The sequence below is a fragment of the Sprattus sprattus genome, assembly GCF_963457725.1.
Source record: "Sprattus sprattus genome assembly, chromosome: 2".
In the NCBI taxonomy this organism is placed as follows: domain Eukaryota; kingdom Metazoa; phylum Chordata; class Actinopteri; order Clupeiformes; family Clupeidae; genus Sprattus; species Sprattus sprattus.
This window is the reverse complement of record NC_137921.1, coordinates 61,647,653-61,662,955: the sequence shown is the minus strand read 5'-3', so window position 1 is coordinate 61,662,955 and position 15,303 is coordinate 61,647,653. Positions and strand designations below refer to the sequence as shown.

Below are 15,303 nucleotides of genomic sequence, written 5' to 3'. Positions count from 1 at the left end.
TCTGACTTTATAATCAGCAAAAAGGTTTCAAGTTTAAGTGTAATTGCCCTTAAAATTATTTTGTATCTCCTTGCAACTGTTTCATAAGTAGCCAACTTGCAGTTGTGTTGTGTAACCAACAAACATAGAATATTTTAGAAAAACATGTAAGCAGGGTATTTAGTTTTGGATGGGTGTTACTCAATATAAATGTTTCATTAATTTACTTGCTATAATATTAAATGAAAATTAAAGAGGTCCCATGTACTTCTTTTATGTTAAAAAGCATATTAAAGTGAATTCTGAAAGTATGAAACTAGTTTCACAAAATTGTATTTGTATCTTCAACTTGGAAAGTAAGTAATGTTGGAACAACTTGGAAAGTAAGTAAATGTGCTGCCGGAAGATGCAAACCCCCTTTACCCATTTCTAATACATTTTAATCTCTTAACACATAACATTTATGTGGTGGCTGGTAAGCTTGCACTTAATATCAATCAGGCTCTACATTTTCAAGCATGTATTATCAATGTATGCAACAGCAAATGAGAGCAACATCAAACTCAATTTAATTTAATTTCAACATCTCACAAATGTTAACAAATTCAGTTTTTAAAAGATAAAAAACAACTTGACTCACCCTCTTTAAAAGACCTTTGACTAGTTTTTCATACTTGATTTATTTATTTATACACTGACTTATTTATATATATTCAATTTCATGTTATTTTAACTCTCAAGCTAATTATATTTAATGCAAAAATATTGTTATGCCTTGCTGTATTCTGTATGATGCTCTATTCTGGTTTTCACTATCTCTAGTTTCTATGGTATCTTTTTTCGCTTGCACTATTTCTCTTATTGATTGCTTAGAGTTTCAATGACCTACTGGGTTCGAGAAATATGCATGGAAACATGAGTTCTCTGCACATTTAGGTAGCAAGTACTACAAAATGTGCTCTGAAAACCTATTCAGATTTCTGTGACTGTCTCAGGGTGTTCAGTAGAGAATAATAATAATTTTAAAAAACTACCGCCCAAGATACCACCTATATCTGCCACTCTATCCAAGCCAAAGCAAGGCCATTGACAGTACTGATTTCATTTCATTGAAATATTGTTTGTAACATACAGTCTAAAGCTGTCGGTTCAATTTTGAAATACATATCACCATACAATTATGCACCTCCTTAAAGAATCATTTGGTGCCACAGTATAAAGCTGCATATTTAATTTAGGTTTTCTAAAAATATACTCACTTCAATACAGCATATTGAACCTTCAATACAGCCATTTTAAATAATAAAAAAAATCAGAGGAGTATGCAATCACCCATCTATGAGGACATCTATGCAACAGCAATTGAGGTCATGAAGTCACAAGAGCGATAATACTACTCACTTTTTTGTATTACACACTGACCTGAGAAGAAAAGCCTTACAGGGACGGGTCCACGATTCTAATCCCATGCACTTCTGGTCAAATTCAGCATATTGCCCCTCACGGTCCTCTAGCTGTCAGTTTAGTATCTGTGATCAAAAAAACTCGGGCCGAGCCATAAACAATCCCAGCCAATCAACAAGGTGCTGCAGGCGCATGGAAGGGAGGGGTGTAATTTGATTGGCTGTTGAGCACAAATATTAACAACCTTTCGCAAAACCGAATCGTGGATATTAAGACATGCTGTCCTTTCAGTGTTGTAAGGTTTAACCTTCTCAAATCATTAGGAAGAAGCATAACAGGGCACATTTGATCAGAGTGAACCAGAATGGTGGGCTGAGGCAGAGCAGTCTGTGAATAATGATCACGGTCACCTTAGCCATATATCTCCAGCCACAGGAAGATGGCTTAGATAGGGTGTCAGCTGAGAGGATTGACAGATTTCTCTTCCGAATATTGCAGCAGCATCTAAAATTGCCATGTCTTAACATGTTAGCCCCCTGAGCTAGCGATTAATCCCCTCTATTGTTACCTAAGTATGCCTGCACAAATGTAGTACTGCTTGTTACACCAAACGTAGGGTGATATGATGACAGTGGAGGATCTGTGTCAAACAAGATTGATCATGGAGCTTAATTTAGCAGTGTACTATACACACATTGCCCCAGAGCAAAGTTAAGCCAGCACTACATTCCTTCCTATGCTTTTTAAACAGGCAGAATTTCAGGAGAGAGTTAACATCTCATTGCAGACCAAATAGTACTCTAAAAACATATACATTCAATTGAAAATCAGTGTTCCAATTCACTTGTATGCTGTGTACTGTACCGGCTGGTGTGCGTGTGCGTGTGCGTGTGCGTGTGTGTGTGTGTGTGTGTGTGTGTGTGTGTGTGTGTGTGTGTGTGTGTGTGTGTGTGTGCATGTGTGTGTGTGCGTGTGTGTGTGTGCATGCTTGTGTGTGTGGGTGTGTTCCGATGGACAATATCTATGCAATAACTATATAGTATTTGCTGTTTCTTTTTTTTTTAAAACAACAAACAGCTGCATTATTTTGCATAAAAGGTGGTATATAAATAAAGTTTATTATTATTATTATATTATTATTATTATTATTATTAATAATAATACTGTCAAAATACAGATGTTCCTATTTCTACTATCACTCACACACAGGTTTAATATTTAATATAGTTCATTAGAAGTACATTGGCTAACTACATTTCCCATGCACCCAAGGTTGCGATGAGTGGTACTGTTGAAATACCCTGAGATGCCCTCTTTCACTTACAAAAGAAGTTTATTAGCCAGATGATTTTATTCAACTGCCAGTCTGCAGCCACCACCCTCACATCATCTCCGCTGATGTGACGGTATCCGCTGCCGTAATCTCATTGGGTCCCCCAGCAAGTTATGCTGAATCTATGGAAGAAGGGTGCTTATTTCCTATCTGTTCATTATTCTGTGGGCCATACGTATTTAAACCCAACATTTGTTTAGGTAGGCTAATTGCATATTAGGCACAAAGCATTGTAGGCTACACAGTGTCATACATGCAACAATGACTTCTATCGCCAGCAGCTCAGCTTTTTTTTAACACAAACACCTTCATATACTGCATGCCCTGGTGAAATGTCAGGCAGTTATAAAAGTATGAAAAAATAGATACTGCCTAGTTAGTTTTTTTTTTTTTTTTGCAACACACTGCACGAGAATTTGACCTGTCCCCACAGCTACTTCACCACATTGTAAAACGTATCAGTGTGCTGTCTCCTCTTGCCTCTCCTTCTCTCACACTCTCACTCTTTGTGAGAGTTTTACAGTCCTTGGCAGCTCTTCAGCCATCCAATCATCACATCACCCACTGTGTGTTTTATTTTGCCTCCCCAAACGGTCAAAGAAGTACCTGTGCTGATTCAAGACCAACAAGCCTTTCCCCCAAGCAACTCCAGCCACATGCTGTACCTACTGGACTGAGTAAAGCAATACGGCGGCCCTGACGAACGGTGTTCAATACCTAACTTCATACAGCACAGCAGTCTGCTTTTCTGCCTGCCAGGCTGTGTGCTGAGTGAGGGCGTGGGTGATGGCTAGACTCCCTTTATGAGTTCTAGCGTTTACTTATTTAGTGTTTTCCGCCCAGCCTGTGGCAGCTGGAGATGGAACTCTCTGCTGAGATAGCACACAACAGACGCTGTTTAGCATACCAAACTGGTTGGTGAGTGTAAAAATGTCGGGGTCTCCCAGAAGTCCGTTCTCTGGTGTTAAGTGTCCAACACCATATAGTACAATGTGTAGATGCATGCTAATGTTACTAAATTCTCCTCTGACCATTAAATCAGCATTGATCTGTGTGCTTCATTTATTTAATTTGCAGTGACTATTATAAATGGGGTTAGGCACTCACTAATTACAAAAGCCCTATTAGATAGTAAATGTAGAGTAATGATGACAGCTGGTTCTACACTCCAAATAGCATCTGCAGACAGTAATGAAAGCAAATGATCATGAGGAAAGCGTGAGTATAAAGAAAAAGAGGGAGGCAAGCCAAATAACACACTTACGCACGCATGCATGCATGCACACACAAACACACACAGCCAATAAAGCAATGCACCTGCTCATACACACACTCTAAAGAGAGAATCCTCCTAACATTTGGTTGTTGATGTTGTGTGTTATTATCTGATTTGAAAATGAATAGGACTGCTGTGCACATTTCTGCCCATACACAAAACTTGTTTGTCTGTTATCAGCCGGGCGGCTTTGGTTCGTACAGAGCTCTTATGAATCTCTCTAGTAGATGGATCACCACAAGGAAAACAATCCTTCACTTTACTGCAGAGAGAGCATATCAAAGACAGTATCATCCTTACGAGCACCACTGCACTATTAAATCCAGACAGAGCTAGGGAATAGTTATCTTCAACAAACTTCCAAAAACTGTTTTCTATTGCAGCTCAGTGATCATTCGATTTTTTTTTTCTCCAGCAAGCACAAACGAGTGACCAGCCAGCGGCTTCAGCTTGTAAAAATGCAGGAGGGGAGTGATTTGAAAGAAATATTCGACTGAAAGTTGTTCAGACAAGGGCTGTGTTCTTTGCCATGGTAACGTTACCCGAGCTTAACTGGGAAACTATGTGCCTCCGTGTGCCAAGTGTTGGTTCATGACATGTTTCACAATCTCTGCCCAATTATTAAGTTAGCTGTGTCGTAGATATTAATGTCTTTGATTTTTACAAAGGACAAAACAATAACAAGTGGAACCCTTTCAATGGTAGCGTACAGACACAAGCTGTCTCCGTACCACGGCAACGACTTTAGTTTGTAAAGAGTAGTAGATAGTCCGCCTCTCTCCTAAAACAAAAACTACTCCAGTACCATAGGCTTAAATAAGATAATGTGTATACGTTTCCAAATAACCTACTTGGGCTACTTTTGACAAAAAGTAGCGGACTGGTACGGACAAATATTTAACATTGTTTACTACAGAGCACCAAAGTGGTTTGTGGGGCTTACCTGCTCAACATCCTCTACGGGTCACAGCAACCCCTTCACCGGAGAAAAGCTCGAGACGTGTGGGCATTCGGTTGAGGTCAGCGCGCTTCCACATACCGCTCTTTCCAGAAGGAGCTTTTCGGATTTTAATTGTCTTATACACTGCAAAGATATGTTTGTCACGGTCTTCCCTCGCCAATTTTCTCAAAATATTTTGAAATCACCAACAAACTCTTTTTAACTATACATGGCGTAACTCGGAGAGGCAGGTACACCAAGGACGTTCTATTGAAATTACATAAATGGAGTGGACGATGTAGTCAGTTGGAGTAGGTGACGCTCTCTGTTGTCCCGTCCTGGATATCGTTTGCTGGTGCATTTGTCACATTGCTTGCTTGCTATGATAGCGAGTGGAAGCTTTTGAGCTGCAGAGGCAGTGGTTCTGCCCACCGTTGCCCTTAGCCAGTAGCAGCCGACTTGTGACAAACGACTGATGTTGAGAATTGGGCGTGTTACTTGAGGGAGTTGGGTGGTTGCGCACGAGATGAGCCGGCTGCTGCCCACTTCGCACAGACGTTGTTGTTGGCAGACCTAACAAGGATAAGTAAGAGTCGGTATAAGAAATGCTCTTATCAAAATTGTTATTTTGCGCAATTTTCGAATGTGATCAATTAACTCACATGTACGTACTGTCCTGTATCCTTTAAGAGGGGTCTCTTTTTATCCAGGAGTAGTTTGTATGAAGCTAATTAGCTGGGGATCAATTAGGAGTGATGTTGCGGATGCAGAGTGACTTTTCTACGTCTGATTACATTGAAAAACAAATGAATTGAATGCCTGAGTCTCAATACCATTTTCAAAAAGAACATAACAGAAATATAAGTATGGCTTCCCGTGGTTCTGTCAAAACCACCAGCCCGTGGACAATTCCAGAATACATACCTATATCTAATTTTAGAGATATTTTAATGGTTCACTAAGAACTTTCCTCGCTGAAATGATTTGTAGGACTGGATATTTCTGAAGGCTGCCAGATGGTTCTGAGTTAGAACTTTAAATTATTCAGTTGTCCTCCAGATTGACTCAATCAAGCATAAGACAACTTGTCTTACTCATTCTTATGCAAAGGGCCATGCAACTGCTGGGTTGTGGCTGAAATATATGAAATGCAGGAAACTTTTAATAAACCTGGTCAATACCTAGGATTTGTTGAACAGCTTCTAAGTGAACCTATCATGTCTGAGAAGCTGTAATTCATCTTCCCAACATGAAAATTAATTTCTCCCATCTGTTCAAAGTTTGTATAGTGCTTGGTCATACTCCAGCTGGAACAGTCCCATCCCATTTTTATGATTTTCTTAGTCTGGCAGGAACTGAGAGACCCCTTGCTTCCCTAGTTGGATGTAAACAATGTAGCTTTCAAAACATTACACACACTTCTTAGTGGACATTTCTCAGGTATGTTATGATATCAACATGCTCAGAAGCCCTTCGAACGTAGAGTAACTAGTTAACATGTGAATACAAACAAACCTTTATATTGAATCGATTGAAATGAAACCTTCGAATCTTTGAATAACATTGAGGAGTGTTAAGCAAAGACTTTGCGAAATCCATCTCTATATGATCTCAGTTCAGCAGTCATTTTCCTGCAGTGGAGGGTGTTGGTTTGGCATGTGAATCTGTAAGACATGCATGCGTTAGCAGCACAGAAAACACCATGTATGTTCTTCCTGTCTCCTCACTCTAATCTTATTAAAATCATAAATTCACTTTGCCCTTCAAGGGTGGTCTGGACATATATTTCAATGCAGGAACTAACAAAATTATAGATTTGTATTGGACCTGTGATTTTACCACTGTCATAAGATTAATCCTCTTTCACAGGCTTTGGTCTTGCTGTATGGATGGACAGGGTTTTTGTGCACCAGTGTTGGCTGTAATCATGTTCAGAGGAGGATCCTAATCCAATTGCTAACACTAAGTGGTGCTCCACTGGCTGGCTCTCCAACTAAAAACAGCATTGAAACGAAAGCAAAGAGATCTCATGTGAATTAGGTAATTAGGAGTCTTCAGATGGGAAGGATCAATCCTCATGGAATGCATCAGGGAGAGCCATGGGTTAATACAAAAGATGCCCATTACACAAAAAGGTAAAAAGATGAAAACTCATTCCAAAGACACCATAAAAAAAAACACAATTTCTTGTATTATTTAGTAATGCTTTTATCCCACAGTAATTTTACGTCAGTAGTAACATGTTATTTCCACACAGCCAGATGACAAACTGAGAAAGGCAGATGCTCTCACTCTCCTCACTGCCTTCTACTCAAAAAGAGCAGTTTTGCAGTAGCATATACCCAGTGCTGCTGCTAGCCATTTTGGTGCCATTAATAATAATAATAATAATTAAATTTTATTTTTAACGCACTTTTTATTCAAAAGAAGAGTGCCTAAGCATAACTCCTTTATGATAATTTCTTTGTAGAAGTTATCAAAATTAACCAAAGACATATTTTTGGAGAGAGCCATATTGCTATTCTGTATGGATCAAGCATTTCCACCAGTGTTGGGAGGCTCTATATAGAGGCACACGTCTGCATTTCTTCGTGCAAAATCACAAATTCAGGTCATCATATGACAGCTTCTGAGCCACTTCACCATTGATGCTGAGGAACCAACTTCCTCAACCCCAAATGAGGGACACTTTCTTCCAGGGGCTAAGGAAACTTTTAATAACCTTAATCGATTTAAATAGAAGATTTCTGTTTGCATGAAATGATAGCTAGTTATCCAACTAATGTTATAGTCTCCTCGAGTGGCATTATGCAGTAATTTTACTTCAGGGCTAGAGTTAGGATAAGCCGTTCTAGTTAGCTGCTAGCATCTCGTAAGTGATTAGCAATTCTTCCATTATGCTGCTTTAACACCAGTTCATCATGTGTAAAGAATGCTGATATGAAATATGAAAACAACCAGAAGTCAACGTGCAAGCTTCCAATTTAATCATGATTTAAAGGTGCATTAAGGATTAATAGCTATTCGCTAAAGGTATGCTAGCAGCTAAAACTAACGAAATCTCTTGAAATGTGCTGACTTTGACATTATGACAAACTAATTACTCAACGACTGTCCTTACACAGTCAAACATCAATCATGTGCAACACAAGACTAAGCAAGACGGCAAATAAGCTACTTACTAGATCGGCAGAAGGTAATCAAAGTCAGGTCGGCGGGCATCGGCAGGCAAAACTACAGAAGGCAGTTATATGCCTATCGACCCTGCTATGCCATTGGCACGGACGCAATTCTCCATATTAAAAGTCATTCTAGCGCTCCAATTTTTTTTAAGCTGTTATTTTAAGGTTAAACTGCTTATCCTAACCCTAATCCTGAAGCATAATTGTTGCATATTGTGCCTTTAAGATACTCTATTTGAGTTGGGGCAGTCTGTCTGTCAGGGCCTGGCTCGGGAAACGAACCCTGGCCGCTGGTTCTCTGGTCCAGAGAGAAGCTCACTGAGCTTATGAAGGAAGTAGGACCCAAGTGCATGATGCTTGAAGGAATTGTTGTCTTTCTTATCACTTCTCCAAAACAGGGAAAATCCAAAAACACAAAAAGCTATAATCCAAATGCTCAGAAGATAGTCAAAAACTGAGAGCAAAAACAGAGAGGTTGATTTTAACAAGACTAAGAAAAACTAAAGATTTACAAAGACTGTGAAACTAGAAAACGTGATTAACCTTATGAGCCTTGAGACACTTAAAACACGAAAGATGAAAGCTAGAACCCAGTACTGACAGAACACATCTTCCTCCTGCAACAGTACCTCCACCTCTGCAGTTACTGAGGTTAGATCTGCGTTTACTGGACCGGCTGGCTTTCAGGTTAAACATGACTCGCTACGGTTGCGTGCCCCTATAAGGAGCTGGCGGGGCGTGTATGTATGCAAATCCACTTTCTCGAGAACGCACATCAATTTAAGAAGACTATTCCGGGGGAGCACAGCTGAGAAGACGGCTGCTGCTTATGAACACATTTTTAAGCATTCATGAATTTGGCAGAGGTCTTTTTCTTATGTTGTTTTTCCGAAAGTCCGTAAGAAACATTTCAGAAGAAACTTCAAAAAATGTTAGAGAATGAGGCCCACTGTTTCTATGCACCTTTTCTTGTTTAGTCTAATCGGTTCTCATACGCACTTGAATGCGTTTAAATGTAAAATCTTTTAATTGATTGAGATGGTCAGCTCAAGGAATCTAACGTCCTGCAATCTGTTATATATCAATACGTTCATGACTCACACACCACTATCACTGAAATTCATTATTTAAACATTTAATTTTATGTTATTATTTCAGTTTTTTATTCCAGAGAGGTACCTGATCCCCGCTAATAGGAACCAGAATGCCGACAGTCAAAAATTAAGCATTGCTGCTATTGATGCAATGTATAAAAGTGATAGTAGGCAAACACTTTAAATGAGATCTTAAAAGAAGTGTAAAAAACGGTTAAAGTTCATCTACAGATTGCTTTTTGTTTTGGTTTGCTTTGGTACACCTTATATCCCACAGGCACATCCAAATTAAAATTTCTAGCTACGCCCCTGGTTGACACACAATGGCTAAATTTGTGTGATTGTGTCAGAATCTCCAGCAGCTTCAGTCTGACACGTCCATCCTAATCCTATGCGGTGCTCATGTTAAAATGTTTGCAATGCCCCCAGTCATTCTTTTTTTCTCATTTTTCTTCCACTCTCTTCTTCCACCTTTGTTACAATTCAAGAACATTCGGGGTTTTCCGACAGCCACAATTCAAGAACATGGCTGAGCAACAATGTTGAGTTGGTAGTGCAATGAAGTGACATTAAACAACGTCATTCAAACATTACTGCTCATCTTTTGTAATTTTCTAAACAAACGAAGATACCAAGAAACCACCAACACTGGGTATTATTTACAGCCTATATTCCAGTTAAAGGTACCCAGTGCAACTTTCGAGGCAAAAAACAACATTCAATTTATAGTCTTTTTTTACACATAGTAAGTTTCAATAACTCCAGTCCATACCATTACATATCGACATTCAAGGAGCAAAGATGAGACGTTGTTGTGTGGTGAGAACTGATAGAAAATCGTAAACAACAACAATCGCCGGTGGGGAGAGGCCATTTTTTTTAAATCTTCCGACGAACAAGACCGATGAGTCCCGAACGCTTCCAGAGATTCTAACATGCAAGGCAGTGCTGTCTGTTCTAAGGTATTTGCTGAATGTTACACAATGATATTCCGCAAATGTGGCCCATGCATTGAATACAGTTGTTAGTACTTTCATGCCTGTAATTGAATACAGTTGTTAGTTAACACACACGCAAGTTTGCTGTCCCTCTGCAGCCCGAGCTTCTCGCTTAGCTTCCTCCATTCGTCAAATGTGGCGCCCAAGAGCACACGACACCCATATGCTTCTCATGAAACTTCAGTTTTTTTGTGGTGTCGTGAAAACACGAGGTTGTCCACGCTTTCTCTTCATCTTCGCCTCGGAACAACTTAGATCCGCCATCATGAAATAGAACCATGCGCTCGCAAATAGTGAAGTCACGCGTTTGGAAAACTCAGAGAATTGCCCATGGGAATCCTGCTTTATTTATTGGTGGCACCAATAAATAAAGATTTGGGGGAAAAAATGGCCGCGATTGTTGTTGTTTACGATTTTCTATCAGTTCTCACCACACAACGACGTCTCATCTTTGCTCCTTGAATGTCGATATGTAATGTTATGGAGTTATTGAAACTTACTACGTGTAAAAAAGACTATAAATTGAATGTTGCACTGGGTGCCTTAAACCACTCATTTAATAACTAGCTAGCATATCTAAAAGGCCTCAGCAGTGCAATGTTAGTTTTTATCCACATATCTGTTAATACATTGCCCTTTACACACTACAGCACAGGTCAGTTATGAAATTAAACATTGCAGCTGTAATGACCAGATAAAGATATCAGTGTGACTGTGGATTAAATACATGGTTCAGCTGATTTGCTTGTATCTTGTTGCCTTTGGAGAAATTACAATATTCAAAATGAATTTCTCACTAGCATACTACGTGAGTGGCATGTGTTTGTAACCCATAAAGTAGAGACCTAGTATTTCGATGTTTTGTTTGGGTACAATTCAGCGTAGTGCATGAGATATAAGACACTTAAAGTGTAGCTAGTTTTAACCTTTAAGCGAGAATTTAAGATATATCTCATTAATCTCGCCTAATATTCTCTGTAATATATATCTGTTCTCAGTGGTCACAGTGGGTCTGCTGTACATGTGTACAGTATGTGAATGCGTCGTAATATGTTTGTACTTTATGTGGCTTTTGTATCCCTCTGGAAAATCAGTGCCAAACATAACATGGCGGGCGCTTCTTTGTGTCGGACTGACCATCTAGCTGAGGCCACGAACTCTCCAACAAGTTGGTAAATCCAGTTATTACACGGCTCTTCTTAATGCTGTAGAATGCTCCATTCACTTGAATGGGGCTTCCCAACGTTCTGCGGTCAACTATTTTCCGATAACTGACCGTTGCTATGCACTTAATGACCGCTGTCAAGGAAAGTGGCCTTTTTCCCTGTGATTCACATCTTTCGTAGCACTCCGCAAGTAGTACGGTAATTTATCAAGGGAGTTTCAGCGGACGGTTGAGCAGCTGTGTTCTAAAGAATGTTCAACTGTCTTTGGCGAACTATTTCTCTGCTTTTTAACTCTAAGTATAGTAACAAAAACAAATACATTGTAAAAAGACACACTGCGTTAAGTTATTTTTTTTAGTTTTAGCCGTATAATAAGCGGGATAATGTATAGAACGCCGGCCATTCTCGGGAAAATAAGCCCCTTCACGGTGAAGCAACACCCCTCCGCTTCGCGTCGGGGTGCTGTTCGCCCTGTCGGGGCTTATTTTCCCGACAATGACCTGCGTTCTATACATTATCCCTTACTTATCTTTTCTCAATAACCACAGTTGGTACATCAATCGTGTCCACTTAATTAAATGGTTTTAAACTTTGTTGAAGTTTGTGTAATCAGTTGTATGTTTGTTTGTGTTTGTGTGTGTGTGCAAACCATGTGTGCTTGTGTGGGCTAGCGGCCGCTAATATGGGACAGGAGTGTTCGGTTCCTGTGTGGTCACACCACAACCGTCACACTAATTAGGAATTTTAGGCAGGTTCTTGCACCACAGCATTTAAAGAAAGATTTATCTGTGGGAGACAGGACTAAATTCACAGTGAGAGCTTTAGAGCAGTGTCTTCAGGGAGTAAGAGAATGAGCAAAGGAGACTTGGAGCTTTGTTGGTCGGGTACGCTGATGTAGTTCGGGTGATATCAGTTTAAAGTTACAATGACACGAAGTGATTGATATCTATCAGATCATAGTTAAAATTAACAGTAATTATAAATATAGTAATATAAACATTGAAGGGCTTGTAACATTAGAATGACGGATGAGTTCTAAAGAGGTCTGTTTTGAAGGAAAAAAATGTGTACAGTCTTTGAATGTACCCTGGATTGTGTGTTGTCTCCCTATGTGTGCCAGAATGTCAGTAGGTCATCGTTAGAGAATCGCTGCCCTTTGCCTTGATAGATGATAGTTCTTACTCATCCCTCAGGTGGTAGGAGAGGCAAACACCTCTTCCACAGCGCGGAAGAATCCACTTAATTGCAAAGGCTACAGTATGTAATGACCAGCTGCTGCTACAGTGCAATACATTTTTGTTGAAAAGCATCCGTAGTTCCATAGTGCTGCCTGTTAGCCGGTCTTCTGTATTCCAGCCTCTTAACCTTTTAAAGCAAGGGAAGGTCAAATGTTTTATAAGACCGCAATGGGAGAAATAGGTAAGTGTGTTTTAGAGAGAGACACAAATCAAAACTAGGCATAATATGACCTTTCTAACACCAAGAGTACTACTAACTGACAGAAAGTTCCCAAATGGGATGATGTGGTTATCAAAAAAAGTAAGAATTCTGTTCAGTCTCATGAATCTGTCATCTGTCCTTACTTCTGCACTTTGACTAGGCCACATAAACACACCAGGAATAATTTGTGTTGTAGAGCACATAAGAAAGATACTTACAGTAAAACTGAATCTGAACTGAAAGCATGTGGTCTGTATTCATGTTTGTTGGCATGCTCCTTGGAAGTAGCAAATGTACACTACTAGATTACTATGATATAGTCTTTATCAGTAGATGTATCCTATTTAGTTTATTTTTCCAAAAGCTAAAATTATGCTGTTGAAACCATCCCCGTTAACATTGCAGTTATAGATCACGGCATTGAGAAACCTAGACTACACAGTCTTGGTCAATGCTGCCATCCCTGGATTTCAAGTACAGAATTCAGAATGTCTTCTGAAAATATACTAATTAACCAATTTGGCAATATTTTAATAAAATACCCAAGGCTACTGAACAAAAGAAGTCTAATAATTGGTTGCAGAACCTTTGGCAACAATGTCAACCTCTTATCTAGCTTATCTATGAAGGTTTTTGCAAACATTAGTCGTCCCTTTTCTTTCAATAGTGGTATCGTCCTTGGCCTTCGCCCATGGCACCCTGATTGAGCATTGGCTGAAGCTCTTTAAATGTTTTGTGTGGGTTTTTTCCTCAATCTGCACCAACCCTCACAACCCTTCTTGAGTCTCTTCTTAGTGCCACATAGAAACATCTTACAGTTTTATGATTGTGAAACTTTTTTCTCGATAATATAATTTCTAATGCTCCCAGACAGCTCTCTTGTCTTCACCTTTGTGAAAAGAAACTGGAAACAATCAGCCCCATTTTATGCTGTCAAACCATCATTCATTGGTTAACTCAGGTCATGTAAAACATTGACAATTAAGCACAGGTGAGTCTTATTTATTTTAGATTTGAGGAACTATTTTAAAGGAATCAAAAGGGTGCCAATAATTGTGCCCAGTATATATTTTGTCTCTATATTTTTTATTTCACTGTATGAAAGCATTTTTCTGTTGATCTTGTTCAAAAACTGTGGACATTTTATTAAATATTCTGATTATACAAATTTGGTTCATTTGCATTTATTTCTTAATTATGTACTTTGAAATTCAGGGGTGTCTATGATTCTGACCAGGACTGCATTTCTACATTATTAGTGATACATTACTATTCTGGTCACCTTTATTTAGAGTGTTTGCCTTTACGTATATCATTGTGAGGTAACATCTTGCTTGGATGGATATTTCATCGATATGTGTTACAGTGACTAAATGTGATCCTTTCATGTTATCAGCCTCTGGCGTTCAGATATCATGATGATTTATGACAGCATTAATACATAAAAAAGATGTTTATTAATTCATAGTCCCTGGACAGCAAATTGTCATTTCCTTAGCATAATCTGCACCCTGGATCCCAGAGTTGTGGAGTTCAGTTCAATGATTTTAATAACATGCATGAGTGGAAAGACCTCTTTTTCCCTCAAGAGATGAAATGGTTATACAGATTTTTTTGGCCTTCCTTTTTTTTTCTTTTCCTCTTGACATTAGGGAGCAATTAATGTTCAGTTACCTTTAAAATACTTTCTTCAGAATGGTGTTAAAAATCTGACGGCCATCTTCGTTTCCTCTCCTGTTAGGACACAGCACAGAGGTTTCCATGATAAAGATAACGTTAACTGAGGAATGATTTCCCATTTTGCCCTCACTCCTACCCTGTTATTAGGGTGATCTGTGTGGTAGGGAAAATTAATTTTCTTTTCACTTACAGGGAACATTACCATGATTAATTTCCAGCAAGGAGAGCAGGGAACGGGAGCATTTTGGCCATATGAAGAGTGGAATCAATTTGGTGATGTGAGAAGAGAGGGGAGTATGGGGTATAAACAAGGATGAAATTACCTTCTCCATCTTCAGCACTAATAGCAAGAGAAGAGCCACTGGCAAGCCTCTTTGTTTGGGAGATATGACCCTCGTTTGGCCCTGTTTATTCCCAATAAGAAAAGAACCTGGAGAATGGACTTCTATTAACTACATTTGTCCTGAGCATTGTTGGGGGAAATGTTGTGTTATGGAGTTAGAGTAGAATAAGTCAACACTTAACACAATTAACACAGTTTTTTGTGGCTCAAAAAGAAAAAATAATTCAAGTGTTGAATAACACTGTGTGATCAACTCAATTTACCTTTGAGAGCTGTTTTTGAAAATAAATGTTTATTGTAAATTTGAAAATACAAGGTGGAAAAAATAGGCCTACATCGCCTACATTGATTTATTGTGAAGGTAGGTAACGCTACTTTTTGATCCTGAAAATCAATGTAACAAAATCCACCTACATCCAGTCCATTTCAGAAACAGGACGGATGTGTCTGATTTGAAGCATTGTCAAT

General features: G+C 39.1%; 1 protein-coding gene across 1 annotated transcript in view; it reads right to left on the bottom strand.

The window, feature by feature from the left end:
• Positions 1-5,018, bottom strand: part of LOC308361130 (heparan sulfate glucosamine 3-O-sulfotransferase 5) — a gene marked incomplete at its 3' end in the record, with an annotated part of 51,044 nt that extends 46,026 nt beyond the window's left edge. Inside the window, exon 1 of the mRNA XM_080833393.1 lies at positions 4,936-5,018. The remainder of the gene's footprint in view (positions 1-4,935) is intronic.
• Positions 5,019-15,303: the final 10,285 nt, after the last annotated feature.